Here is a 12,393-nt window from a genome sequence, read left to right on the forward strand (position 1 = left end):
TTCAAATTTATGAGACTTACTCTGACCTCCAGAGTGCCCGCACACCCCGGGAGACCTGACACCTCCCCGTTGCTCAGTCTCTCAGGCTGGGGAACAGAGCCCTGGTTGTGGTAAATTACCCCAAGTGTGACTGCCTCCCAGCGAGGTCTCTGGCTGGGTCCTCCCCACTCACACCTGCCCCGTAACTGCCACCCTGCACCCTGCGGCGGCCCAGGAACTGGCAAGAGGAATCATTTGCTCACATGGTTGAAAGTAGATATTTGTGAATGAACGAATGAATGAATGGGTATGGCCTACTGGTGCCCTTTACTTATTCACACGTGTGTGTTTTGTCTCCTCATCCTAACTCATGCAAGGGACATTTGAAGACCTTCTAGCTAATGGGTGGGATCAAGAATGATGGCTCCTCTAGGGTTTTGAAAGCTGGAGACATAGTTCCATTTGAAGGCTGCTGGGCACGTGGTTGTGCCCAAGGGTGGAGGGACGGAGAAGATGAGTGTTCGTGCACTGCTGGTCATACTAGAGCGCACGGAAGGGCGTTGGCATGATGATGGAACAGCCCAGCCGCCTGTTCTCAGAATTTTTCCAGGGAAGTCAGCAGCTCAGGATAAATACATTCTCAGGCACTGCTGGTTGTGAAATAAACAGCCATATTCTCACTCTTCTTCTTTATTTGTGGGACCTGCCTTCAGAAGCTGAAAATTCTAGATGCTTGCTTTCTGAGTTTCTCTTACAACTCGATGAGGGCATTCTTGCCAGCAACACATAAAGGAAAGTTCGCTGAAGACTTATGGAAATAATTTTTCAAGTATTTTTAAAATCAACATATTAAAATGTTAAATTTTAAAATAGTTAAAATTTACAGGGTACTTGGAGCTGCCCCAGCCATCTGGCCATCCTGATCAAGAGGGTCAAGGGGGAGCTGACCGAAAGCTCTGAGGCGTTGACCAACCCTGACCCGGTCTGCCTCTGGATTCCTTGTGATGTGATGAGTACAAGATAAGCCCCGATTGTCGACCTACTTTTAGTCGAGTGTTCTGTTCCTTGCAGTCAAGCGCATCTTGGCTGCTACAGTTTTTAGTAAAATTTACTTTTCACGTTGGTGATTTCCCACATGGAGATTTTTAGCTCTTTTTATAAGTAAGGATGTAGAAACCAAAATGATTTTGTTTCCATTCACTGGCTCCTCTCAGAAGAACAAACCTCTTAAATGGTTCAACTTCTCCAGAAACCAGCAGATTCTCCTCTCTTCTATTCTGGGCCTCCAAAGTGATAACAATCACACAAAAGCTTCTTAAGACAAACTCCCTTGTTATGTATATTTTGGGCAGTGCTACTTTCAGAAAGTAGAATTAACAAGGTAATGATCTCAAAGGCCAGAAGCAGGGATTAATCAGTATTGCAGCTCCCAAGGAATTCTTGACTAAATGCTTTTTCCCTTTTCTCCAAGGAAACTCAACCTTGAGACTTGTGGTAGGAATTTGGAGTTATAACTCCATTTTGCTCATCTAATTGTTTGACTTAGTTTTCTCAAAATAGCAGCAACCATACTGACAGACCAGTCAGGGAAGTTATTTAGGTGATTATTATTTAAAAGAATATTTTGGCCGTACTTAAAATGGGTCATCACGCATGCCTGTCTGTGTTGTGGGAACTCAGAATCCTGGAATGTGTTTGGAGCTAAAAGAGTGGTTTTGAGTTTCCTGACCTGCATTCTTCAGGTGGGAAGATTAGTTACATAAAATGTATTTTTCAGTGGTGTGCTTGCTCGAAACAAAAGCACAAGGAAGTTGGATATCTGCTTGTAAAAGGTGCCAGTATCGTGACAACAAAATAAATTTGAATGGGTAATAGAGTTACAGACCCAAGAGAAACCTTGGCCTCCAGTTCCATGCAAGTTGACACGCTGAGGCCACTAGTTAGTGCTAAGACACGATGATTCCTTTCCCTAGACCATCTACCTACCATCAAATGTGCGTGTTTAACCTTTTTTAGTATGCACTACTAAAATGTTATTAGAAGTTTTTTATTTTAGAGAGAGAGTGTGGGCGGGGGAGGGGCAGAAGGAGGGAGGGAAAGGAAGGGAGGAGAGAGAGAGAGAGAGAGAGAGAGAGAGAGAGAGACCCAAGCAGGCTCCATGCTCAGCACAGAGCCCGATGCGGGGCTCGATCCCACCACCCTGGGATGGTGACCTGAGCCAAAATCGAGAGTCAGACACTCAACCGCCTGAGTCACCCAGGCTCCCCTAAAATATTTTTTTATTACGTTAAATGCATCACTTAAATTGTGCATGACAGCAACACGTTTCAATTACTTTGAATCTAGCTCTTACTTGGAACAGAAAAATATTTAGGTTGCAAAGCTGTGACCCAAATTTAGCTTCTACAGACAGTAGTACTGGAATAGTTTTAAAGTTATAAGAGGAAGGAGGGTAGAATCCCATCTAAATATGCCCTCTTTACATTTAGCAGAGAAGTCAATGAAGAGAAGCTGCATTTGTCCTGTTTTGGTGCTGCTTTATTTTTTGGTGGAGGGAATATTAATTTTTATTATCAAGATGATACTTGTATGTAGCAAAAAAAAAAAGGTTATTAATTAAAGACACACACTCGTGGAACACATGAGTAGTCTTCAGCCCCATTCTTCTCCTCATCGTCATCCAGAGGCACCTGTTGTTAGTCATTTCATTCCAGCATCTTTGTTCTGGTCTTTACCTCTGTATCGAAGAGAATCTGCTATATCTTAAATCACTGGTTTTATACTTTAGTTATTGACTTCCTGTATTCCTTAGGCTCTCTGGAGAAACAGAACTAATGGGTTGTGTATGGAGAGAGAAAATAAGGGAGAAAGGGCAGGGGCAGAGAGACAGACATAGAAGGAATTGGCTCCTGTGATTGTAGGAGGTGGCAAGCACAAAATATATGGAGCAGGTTGGAGACCAAGGGAAGAGTTCATGTTGTAGCTCAAGTCCAAAGGCAGTCTGGAGGCAGAATATTCCCTTCCCTGTGGGAGTTCAGTCTTTAAGACCTTCACTTGATTGGATGAGGCCCACCACACTATGAAAGCTATGAAAGGTAACCTGCTTTATTCAAAACCTACTGGTTTAAATGTTAATCTCATATCAAAAAATACCTTCATAGAAACATCTAGACCAATGTTTGATCAAATATCTGGGTACCATGGCCTGGCTAAGTTGACACATAAAATTAACCATCACACATCCTTATATGGGTAGATGTAGGTTTAGCGCTCTGATACCTCCCTTCCCTTTCCTCACCCTTTCAATTGAGTGATATCCCAGTATTCACATTATTGTAACTATAAATATTGTTCACAGCTGAGCCAAGAAGTGTATTATGATTGTTTCTTACTCACACAATGCTTTGCTTTTCCTCATGTTTCATTACTCACTCTTTGAACCTATTACTCAATCTTTCCTCACCTTCCAACAGCTTCTCAATGAAAAATTTCACGTTGTTAAAAACATACATTATTTATTCCTCTCTCTTTCCCTTCCCTGTCACCTGGGGACATTCCCTCTGGAGTCTGTCCCCCTGCTCTGATCTGGACTGATGGCCCCCTAGGCGTACCAGGCGGCCGTCATCCTGGGACTGCCCTTCCAAGTCATCCTGGGGATTTTCCTCCACAGTCTTCCTGGTGGAGCCTCTGTTTCTGGATCCCACGGTTTCATCCTTCAGGGTTTATGTGTACGGTGAAAGAATGCGTGAGAAGTTAGGGCCTCCCCAAACACATCCACATTCTACCCTAACACTCGAGTCACTATTTGGCTGAGTGTAGACTTTTGCATGAAAATGGTTCTCGGTTGATTTTTGAAAATTTTGTTGTATTTTCGTATGGTCTCCAATGTTTCTGTTCAGGAGAGTGATGACGTTTTTATTCCTCACCCTCTTCCCGCAGTGTCCTGATGTATCCCCCTGATACGCCTTGCTGGGGCGGCGATGGGTTTGGGGGGGGGGGGCGTATTTCTTGCGAAGGGCACTTAGCAGAGTTTCAACAGGAAGCTCACAGAGGTAAGTTCTGAATTCTTTTCGTGTCCCCATTCCCTCCTGTTTTCTCTGTTTTTGTTAGATTCCAATTAATGTTGGATTTCCTGGGTTGGTTCCCTAACTTCATCTGTTTCCTGTTTTTATCTACCTTTTCGTTTTACTGTTTAGGAGATTTCCTCCACTTGGCCTCCCAACTTCCTACTGAGTTTTATATGATGGCTGCTATCCATTTAATTTTCAAGAGCTTCATCTTGTTTCTCTGGTTCATTACTCTTTCAGAGCGTCCTGTGCCCATTTCATAGACGCTGTGTTACAGCAGCTGTCTGAGAGGGCTTTCATTTTAATTGTGGTTTTTTGGCTTGTGATGTTTTCTTCAGTGCCGTGCCTTGTTTCACCAGGATTCCTTTGTGTTTTCTTCTTTTTGGGTTGATCTAGCTCATACTGCTGGCTTTCCTCGAACGTCTGGCAGTGGCTGGCTGTTTGTTCACCTCTGGGCGATGCACTAAAATGTGATGAATAGGGGTGCCTGGGTGGCTCAGTCAGTTGAGCGTCCTACTTCAGCTCAGGTCATGATCTCACAGTCTGTGAGTTGGATCCCCGCATTGGGCTCTGTACTAACAGCTCACAGCCTGGAGCCTGCTTCAGATTCTGTGTCTCCCTTTCTCTCTGCTCCTCCCCTGCTAGTGCTCTGTCTTTCTCTGTCTCAAAAATAAATAAAAACATTTAAAAAAATTGTTTTAATGTGATGCATAGCTCAGTGGGCATGTGTGAGACTTTTGACTGGTCAGTTTCCTGGACAGAGATCAGGTAGCAAACCAACTTTTCCTCTAGAGCAATCTCCCCACATGTCAGGACCTCTAGGTCTTTCCTCCAAAGCCATCCATTTTTCCAGAGGAGGGTCCTCTAGTCTTCTTTCTGGAGAAGGGAGTCCTGGATAAGCCTGACTAGATCCTTCCATTTCAATCCACAGACTTTAACTTCACTTTCATTTTCGGTTTGTTGCCTCATCTTTGTGCTTGGTTGTGCCGGGAGTCCTCAGATTCAGGAATTCTCTGGTTGGGTTTCTCCAGAGAATAAATGGTCTCCTGAGGGCATTAGTGAGGGGACTGGCAGTGACCCACATCCACCAGAGAGGCACGGGTACCCAGGGGGTCTAGCCGTTCCTTTCAGAATTCAATCAAGTTCGCTCTTTCATCCCTGTCGGGAAAGGCAGTCAGGCACAGCTTCTTGCTTCCTGCGCGGTCACATACGAATGGGCCTTGGCCTGGCACACCTCCTTCACCAGGAGATGGAGTCCTCGCGGCCTATGCCGGGCCTGTCACCTTGTGTGGGAAGGCATTTCCCCGCTTCAGACTCAGCATGTGCGCCTTCGTTCTCCTGAAGGGCGTGCCTCGGTGGCCTCTGGGCACACCCCCAACTTTCTGTATTTCAGACCCATGGGGAGGGTCCTGATCCTTCCTCTGCAGCACAACATGGGGTGCAGTCCCATCTCCCCCTCCTCTGCAGGGTGGATGCGCTTGCCGTGGGGGACTTGCCACGGGAGACCCATGCATGGCAAGGGCCTGATCTTGCGCACTTTCTTTCCTCTCCGAACCAGGAAATGCGGCACCACTGGAGCCTGGGGTGCATGTTGCCTGTTCTCAGTGACCTCATATCCTGTGTCGATCTCTTCCCTGGATGCCACTTATCTGCCTTTTAACTTTGGCTGCACAGCCTGGCCAGCGGGCAGACGGTGAGACAGATTTGGTGCCCTGAGCAGGGTTGCTGAAGATACGTCCTGAACGTGTCCCCCAGGACCCCATCCCAGAGTGACGCCGGCTCCCCTGGGGATGCTGAGGCTCTCGAGGAGGGTGAGGAGCACGCTGTCCTGCCAGCAGGCAAACGTTGTCTAAGAGTCTCCCCGTGAACTTGGCCGAGTTGACGGATTGGAGAAGTAAAAGAAAGGAGCCCTAGGAGGGGCAGGAGAACCATGCCGGGGCTCCTGGCTCCCGTGCCACCTGCCCACTGCCCGGCCTTTCAGGGGCACAGACCACTTCCCCGGGACGTCTGGGGCCCCCGTTCAGGGAGCTGTGCCAGGCCTGGCTCACTTGTGGGCCTCAGGTAAGACCTGTTTTCTCTCAACACAAAAACCGATGGCGTTGCTGAAACGAAACTGTTCAAATGAGGTCCTTCTCTGAAAATAAAATACAGAAACTAAAGCACAGGTGTGGACAAAAGCCAGGGAGTCACATGCAGCCAGGTTAGTACGTCTGTTTGGTAAAGGAGCATTGAAACCCACGAGTCCTGGCTGTTACAGACATTGACGGTTGGGCCACTTTCGACGTACAACATCACCGCCACCTGAGGGTGGATGTCCCCTCACAACAAAGAGCTCCCGCCATGACAGCAGGACAGCCGCTCCCGCCGCCCGAGTCAGCCGAACCCCAGCGGAATAGTCAGTAAACGCAGTACCACATGCCGCGTGAAAACCAGAAACCATTATTAATTCAAGTCTTGGTGCCGGCACCGCTCTGGTGCAATCTAACAACTCAGTGTGGCCCATGAAAAAGGCCTCAGGAGTCTGGAGGCCAACAGTGGACCCCCTTTGGTTCCTCAGAACCAGACACCGAGTCACCTGGGTGGTGACGGTGCACATGGGAGACCGGTGTGCAGTTACTGATCTGGCCAGTGTCTTCTTTTCAGTCCCCTGTGGGATAAGGGCCAAGACCGATTTGCATTACATGCAACGGCCTATAGTCTACTTTCACTTTGCCCCCTCGCCATATGCCAGAGTGGGTAGGGCTAGGTCTGTAGCAAGCCCAGTGACTCCCAGGAGGGCTTGGCATCCACTTTACTGAGGACAGCCTCACTGCTGGCCCGGGAAACAAGTTGGCCAGGCCCCGCCTAAGGTCACGGATACCACGACACATGCAGGTTGGGCCGTCCACCCCGGTAAGGTCCAGGACCCACTCAACAGCGGCAGTTCCGGGGAGCCACATGGGCCAGGAGTCAACAAAATATTCTGGACGAGATTAAACAAAAGTTACTGTCCTAGACAGTTTCTACCAACAAAAAGGAGACTCAACAACTGGCAGGCCCACGTGGCGACTAAAACACATACTCACATCTGGGTATTCCTTTGGTCCTTTTTCGTCAAGGTTACCCACATGGCGGCTCCTTTGGATGGGACCTCTGACAACAGCGGGTCCTACAGGCCGTGCAACATGCGAGGCCCTGCCACTGGGCAATGGAGCCCACCAGGCTTATGAAACTACAGGTTTCATTGACTCCTACCCATGTGGATTAGGGCCTGTGATAACAAGAGACCGCTATCAAGGTGCATTGGTCCCTTGGGTGCTGAACGCATAAATTACTTGAGGGAGGTGCCAGACATACTCCACTCAAATGGCAACTTCCGTTCTGCCTTTGGGCCTTACTGAAAGGAGAGTGCCTGACTGCTAGAGCCTGACAGCTTGTGTGACCATAAGACCTCAGCTGCCCATCCTCATGTGGGTACCCGCTGATGCCACTAATAAAATAGGACAGGTTCAGCAAAGCTCCATCTTTAAATAAAAATAGTACAGCCAAGGTCAAGCCCACTTAGGCCCCAGTAGCTGCTTGGCCATAGGAGGCTAAACAGCTGTAGCGGCTGCTCCTGCCCCTCCCTTTATGAAGTGGGGCCACAGCTCAGAGATGTCCAGCTGCCAAGCTCAAAGCCGGCAGAGTCACTTGGGTCGCCATGCCATCTTCTCCAAGGATGACCACCTTTTAACTGAGGCTGGACAAGAATACTCTGCCCAGTGGGCCAAAGCGTATCCGATAAGGATGCTGAAGCCCTTCCACGAGCAACTCTCTGCTACTTATTTATAGACTCACGGGCTATTACAAACCGTCTAGCTCCCCCTGTGTAGGGACAGGGATGGTGACAACAGCTTGTGGACCGGAAAAATAAATAAATAAATAAAAAGCCGATTCACCACTCATATTAATGTCTATGACAAAGAACCATTAAAAAACAAACACAAATGGAACTCACAAGCTGACCTAACATGCACTCAGCAAACCACCATGGGCACCTGTTGGGTCCACTACAGAATGGAACATCAAAGTCCACCTCGACACAAAAATGGACCGAATCTCAATGGCTCACCCCCCAAAACCGAAAGCCAAAGGTAACACAGTTGTCACTATTGTGTGAGTCCTGCCTTTTAATGCAGACCACGCAATGTAATGAACACATCCACATCAGGTGGCCTTCGGCCCGACACAAATGTGGCAAATCGACCACTTCGGGCCACTCGTCCCCAGACGTGGATGCCAGCAATGCTCACCGTGTGGACACAGTGGGCCATAGAGACACAGAGATCACTATTGTGGCTTAAAAAAACACCATTGCCGTATGTTCAGATATTCAGCAAAATTCCCATCTGATCAAGACACCACATTCACAGCCCAAAAAACAAAGTGATGGACATGTTCCTGTGACATAAGGTGGAGCTTTCGTGCTCCCTATCACCCCCAGACAGATTGGGAGTGGGGAGGAAACACTGTAGTGGGTGGCTTAGGCAATAACTATACAAAGACCATAAAAAAAGAGAAAAAGCCAACTTACCAGAGGTACCTCCGCTTAAGAAAAGTCGTTGAACATTTAACGGGAGGCTCCACCCATGGCGGGCCATACTTGGAGTGGGTGGAAGGCCAGACAGTCACCTGATTAGGCTGCACCAGCAGAATCCCAACCTCGGTGTACCCAACCATTCGTTCTCTTTTCTCCCTTGTGACATACTTCCTAGGTGTGATTTGTCCTCGGGATCACAGCGGCAGCACAGTAGGGCCCCCCAGGCCAAACGTGGAAGCAACACTACCTGCAGGCGCCTCACTCTTGAGGGACCCCAGGGAGATGGGGGAAGGGGTGAAAGAGCATCGGAGCCGTAGGGTTCCCCTGGCTGTGCTGGGACCTCCAACTCAAGTGGGTGACGTTATTATGAGATATGTCAAGTTCATTCAGACTGTGACTTCCCTCTCCAGGTTGGATGATTGGGCCAAAAGATTTGGGTCAAGCCATGGGCAGTGGGTCCCGAGGAAGTAGGGGACAAGAGCGCCTCTGGCCTCAGGAGGTTTTTGGTGTGGAAGCAAGGTGGGAACTTTCACCTGTCTTCTCTTCACTCCGACAGGAGCCTCCGCTGTGCCTGGCACGACAACACACGACAGCACAGCCGTGGGGAGAGGAGGCGAACTCGAATAATGCTGAATTTGTCATCCCAGAATAAAGTTCCTTTTGTCCCACATTCCCATTTTAATGTCCTGCCTGGTACACAACAACTTGGACTTTCCTCTAGACCAACAAGAATCACTAGAGACGGACACCTGACTAGCCTCCAGTTATCTGCTGGCAGAATAGGGTAGCTGTTGTGTCATTGCCAACATCTCTTGCTGGGACACATCAACAATGCAGGGGAGGGGGAAGCCCCGTGCTCCGGTCGGATGGTTATCAGACTCATCTTTTGACCTCTTCAGTTGGCTTAGGCCAGGCACTGGAGGTTTCTGGCCGAGGACCATCCTCCGGAGAGGCCTGATCATTGTCCTGGGTCTAGTTCTTTCAGTGACTCTGGTAAATGTCTCAAAATGACAGGAAGGCTCTGTGAACTGTAGCCATATGCATTGTTCAGGGGCTCCTGGACCCAGCTCCGCCTACCCATTTGTGGCAAACAGTCGTCCTACCGGATCTGGTATGCTTTATCTGCTAGTTCAGTGGCTGAGCAGGGGAGGTGGGGTGGATTGTCGGGAAAGGCAGTCATCCACAGCTTCTCGCCTCCTGCACAGTCTCATAAAAATGGGCCTTGGCCCTGGCACACTTCCTTAACCAAGAGATAGAGTCCTCACAGCCTGTGCTGAGCTTATCACCTTGTGTGGGAAGGCACTTCCCCCGTTCAGACTCAACATGTGCGCCTTTGTTCTGCTGAAGGGCGTGTGTCAGTGGCCCGCAGGCACACCCCCAGCTTTCTGTATTTCAGACCCCACAGGGAGGGCTCTGGTCCTTCCTCGGCAGCACAACACGGTGTGCGTGCAGTCCCGTCTCCCCCTTTGGCTTCGGAGTGGACCTGCTGGCCACGGGAGACCCAGGCACTGCAAGAGGCTGGGTCTTGTGCAGTCTTTCCTCTCCGTATGGAAACGCTGTACTTCGTGAGCCTGAGAGCTGTTGTCTGTTCTCAGCAACCTCGTACCACAGCATTGGTCTCTTCCCTGGGTGCCACTTACCTGCCTTCTAACCTTGGCCACATAGCCTGGCCTCCCAGTGAAGGGAGGGACAATCCCCCTGCTTCCCACCTTTGCCTGTGGCAGTCACTATCTCCCATTCCTGAGCTTTTTCGTAGGGCACTGGCTGGTTCTCCAGCACTCACCCCTGTAGATCACATCACTTTGGGTGTCACCATTCTTAGCTCTGCCATCTACCTACCACTTTCATGTGTTTTGATTCAAGGATATGGATATTTGGGTTCCCCCCCGCCAAGATTCAACCTGTCATTCCTATTGTGCCCTGAGCACCAAACACAGCATCTGGCACATCATGGGCACTCACTCACACGTCTGTTCTGGGAATCACAAGAAATATTTTAGAACCTGCCACAATTTGGGGTTAGTCCTCTTCCGAGAATTCCATTAAGGTTCACGGTTGTGTAGGGATTAAAGGTACAGCAGGGTTGGCCATCAGGAAGCTACTAGAGGAATTCAGGTGTGATGATGGTGGTTACTTCCAGTCTGTTGGACCAGAGAGGATTCATGATCCTGAGGGCCATACGTTGCAACCTTTGAAATTCTTTTATTCTTCTAGATCGCTAGCTCCATTCTTCTCCAAGCTTGTATTTCTAGAAATAAATTAGAGCCTCCACACCTAGTCACTGGATGGTTGCTTTTTTATGGCCCACTTAATTGTGTGTGACTTTTCCGTGTGTTATTTTGCGAGGGTGATCAGAACTCAAGTCACCTGGGAGAAAAGAGTTTTCCCATGAATTACAGGGAAGAAACCCACCAATATAGAGCTCAAAGTTATCATTTGTCAGAGACCTCTTCTCTGGCCCACCCCCACCCTTGCTGGTCCTTTTGTCAATAGATTCTCAAACCCCCGTGAGTGCTTCATTTCAGCACCTCCTGCAATCTGTTAGACATTGTTTTGGAAGTTCTTTTTTGATGACGCCTTCAGTAGACTTTAAGCTCCATGAGATCAGGGACCACGTCCGTTGCCTCCACTACCTCTCCAGCCCTCTGCCCAGTGCTCAGGACACGAAACTGTGCCCAACGACTGGACAAACGAGTGACGAACGTCAGAGCCCAGGCTGCTCAGACGTGTGCGTCTGTGAGCACGGCAAACGGGTCCTCCACACAGCTCAGCCTAGTCGGCTGTCCCTCAGGCAACCAGAAATCAGTGAACTTCACGGGGACTGGGTTTCTACACTTGGCTCCAAAGGTGAGGACACAAACACCTGACACGCTATTAATTTATAAATCAGTTTATTTACAGATTTTCTCTTTTCTTAAAGTACATTTCAGTTAACAAATCTATTTACACAGGTATACATGGGAATCCATCCCAGTTATTTTACAGGTCATACTTACAAACCACACCCCAAGTGTCGTGTGCGAGCTGCACCGGATGTGACTATTGGCTGAAAATGGCCTGGTGACCAGGCTATTTACACATACACAGTAAACGGGTTTGTTTTTTCATGTCTGCACAGTACAGTACACACACGGAGGCCAGGCCTCCCAGAGAACGCTTTGCAACGTGTTTCCCGAGAAGGCTTTGCAAAGTCCGGAAGGAAAAGCTATTAAACATACAGGTTAATTAAAATGACAGTACCTCCTTTACATCAGTTTACATTGTTTTCTTCACATTTTTATAATACAAAGATATTTTATTGAATTGCTGCACAACCAGTTTAAGATGATTTGTAAACATGTAAGTTCCTACAATTTGCATTAAACATCATTGTAGTTTCTATCATTTGCTCTTTGAATTAATGTTTTTATTCACTAGTATTCTTAAGGTAGTAAAAGAAGATGTAAGTTTGAACTTCTTGCAGAAAAGTTATGAGTCTCTAACGCTGTGCGAGTACACACTTTATTCAAGTATTGCAAAAAGCTAAGGCCACTTTTTTTCAAGACAAGAAAGTGAACAAAATTGTTTTTATCAATAGGCCACAACACTCTTATGAGCAATGAAATCTCTTCTGAAAGATAATTTCTCAGAGACCTGTAGTCACAGAAGGAATTTTCTTTTCTTTCGGGTAAAAGAAAAACAAATTGCCTTCCTTATTAACTACTTTTGAGCTCTTCCCACTTTTCCCTAGAATAAAAATTCCTGTTTAGACCTGAAGAGGGAATCTATACCCTGTACTTATTTAACCCA

Source organism: Panthera leo, chromosome F3 (genome assembly GCF_018350215.1).
Source record: "Panthera leo isolate Ple1 chromosome F3, P.leo_Ple1_pat1.1, whole genome shotgun sequence".
In the NCBI taxonomy this organism is placed as follows: Eukaryota; Metazoa; Chordata; class Mammalia; order Carnivora; family Felidae; genus Panthera; species Panthera leo.